Below are 2668 nucleotides of genomic sequence, written 5' to 3'. Positions count from 1 at the left end.
ATTTTATCAAGTTCAGAGGTTTCTCTCCAAAGCCTCAGGCTTTCCTACAGGCTTCTGCACAAAAACACCAAATCTCTTTTCAGAGAAAACAAGTTTCCAAATCAGCTTTTTTTTTTTTTTAACATGCTTTCTTGGAAGGACTTTGGAAGGACGCAGAAAGACTGGAACAGTGAGACAAGATGGCAGAAGAGCCCAGAAGGAACCAAAGGGAACAGGACCCAAAAGAATAATGAGAGAATACAAAAGCTGAGGATTTTTTGAGGGGAAAAGGGAAAGAAAAAGAAAACAAGATGAAAAAGGCAAAACAATGGAAGAATGAAGAGGGGAATAGTATAAGAAAAGGCACAGCAGGTAAGAATAAATGCATTGATGGTGTGCTTCTATTTTATGCTTTAGTTATGCTTCCTCGAGTGAAGGTGGGAGGTAAGGAGAGGATGGGGTCATTGTACTCTCAGGGCTGTGGTGAGGGACAGTCCCATAGCCCACACTTCTCTGTGAAAAGGGGGTGAGCCCACCAGCACTTCTATTTTTGCAGGTGAACCTCAGGAGGGCACGGTTCACAATCACTAATAAGGGAATGAAAAGATAGCTATAGCTGCAGCCTTCCGGGAAGCTGGTAGGAGCTCGGCTGTGCACGATCCCCAGGGCTCTGCTCTGGTGTTATCTATCTGCTCAAGGCCAGCCCTCATCTTCCTTCAGAGCTGTTCCACAGAGCTCAAAGCAAAGGCACCAGTGACCCACCTGCAAGCAGGCAGCCAGAGTGCAAAAGCCAAACCATTAAGAACATTCCTAAAGACCAAACATTACGTGTGGTGCTCTGAGAAAACAGCATCCAGCCACCCCAGCAGCATTTCCAGAGATGTGCTTTCATACCAGCGAGGGCCGAAGGGCAGGAACAGAACATATAAACAACCCTGACACCTCCAGCCTTCCTCTTAACAAATTACTTCAGCTACCGTGAAAAAGTATGAGCTCAGCTCATGGTTTAACCCCACTGGAGCATTTCCAAGGCCTGGGTTTTGATAAGGTTTCTTCTGCATTAAGGGACAACACAGTTCTGCACAAGGACTGTCTGAACCCTTGCTGAACCTTAAGCAGTGCTTATCATTTTGTTTGTTTTATCATCATTAAAACCCTGTTGGTGCCACTCTTGGAAGGTCAAAATGGTTTGGGCCTCAACTTTTAAGGTAGAGGCAGTAGTACCCTCACCCCGAAGCAGGATCTTAGCTGCACTCACCAAGTCAGTAATGACCAGGGCTATGGGCCGCAGCCTGTGTGTGGCCACACCGCTGCTGGATGGGAGCTGTGTGCATGGGAAATGCTGGAGGGCTTCTTACTTACAGCAACCTGCTGTTGGCTTCTGTTCTCTTCAGGTGCTGTCACGCAGCCAAAGTGCTTTGAACCTCTGGCATAACCACCTCCCCTGTGGTTACACGCTGATGTCATAAATTCAGAATTATGATGACAATGGAAGCTGCTGAAAAGGAGAAGCTGGGCAGGAAGGAAGGAGCCCCATAATGCTGACATTTATCTTCTTGAGAAACTGAATCCTGAATGAACAGGCCAGGCAATTGATTTTGCAGGGAAAACGTGCTTTCTTCAGTCTGCCTCCAGCAGGCACTTCCCTCTTTAACATGTCTCAGAAGCACAAGGGCGATGACAAAACCATCCAACATGGCTGCAAAACTGATCCAGCCTGTTAATTTTTGTTCCTATCCCCGATGACAGCACAGCCTGAAGGAGATTTCTCTAGTCTGCAGTCTGGAATCTAGAGCAAACTTAGCACATGCAGTGCTGAAAACTGGACTCCACAGAACAGCTGAACTTCCTTCCTTCTGGTTAAAACTCCAGGTAATTCCACAGGTGACGTTTAGAAATGAGTCGGCACTGGCACAAATGAGAACGGGTCTACTAAATTTAGCGCTAGATGGGAGTTTTCTCCGAGCTGCCCTCAATGTAAACTAACACAATCAATGTTTTATTTAAAGAAAGTTGTTCCATTAGGAAAAATGAAATTACAGCAAAACTGTATGACTGCAGAGAAACATAAATCCCTCTCGACAGGAACACAAACCGCTGATGTTCTTACTCATCTGGCAGTCAACTACACTTATCCAGAAGTAGACAGACCCTGTTTCAGTTGTACTCACTCTCAAGATCTGGTTCCTCACCTCCCACCTTTGGGGTATGCAGGGACCTGGAGCATCTCTTCTGCGGGGCGGCCCTCTGCAAGGTGAGCAGCATGGAAACGATGAGGCTGCTACAGCACAGAGAGGAATCCAGGCCAGTAATGGAAGGAAAAGGCTGCTATTTAGGCTTCTCACAAGTCTGTTCTTATCACTAGTAATTAAAGTGACATTTTCCATGCCATCTGTAGAAATTTTGAGGGTGCAGCCGAGTGATCTGTCAACAGCGCTGGTTCCAGGGATGTAGGAGAAAAAAACAACAGCTCCTGCTTCTCTGAGCTTGAGGAAACGAAAAGTGGCAGCCTTTGCAGGAAAGGGGCTCCAGTCTCTCTTACGAACTCTTGTCACCTGAATCACTTTGAAGGGAAAGAGCATATTCTAAATTTAATTCTTTTGAAGAACAGATTTAACAAGCTTCTTAGATAGGAAACACGACCTTGTATTAATTAAAGTAGCTTAAAAAAAATACACTACCACCAAAT

At 45.7% G+C, this 2668-nt stretch overlaps 1 long non-coding RNA gene across 1 annotated transcript; it reads left to right on the top strand.

Annotated features, from left to right (window-relative positions):
- Positions 1-154: 154 nt before the first annotated feature.
- On the top strand, positions 155-2668 carry LOC107315309 (uncharacterized). The gene is made up of 2 exons (XR_004307602.2): positions 155-351; positions 1374-2668. It is a non-coding gene; the product is annotated as an uncharacterized LOC107315309 (long non-coding RNA).

The sequence above is a fragment of the Coturnix japonica genome, chromosome 5 (genome assembly GCF_054131305.1).
Source record: "Coturnix japonica strain WE chromosome 5, WE-NBRP24, whole genome shotgun sequence".
Taxonomy (NCBI): Eukaryota; Metazoa; Chordata; class Aves; order Galliformes; family Phasianidae; genus Coturnix; species Coturnix japonica.
The sequence above is the reverse complement of the archived record's forward strand: the minus strand, read 5'-3'. Positions and strand labels throughout refer to the sequence as shown.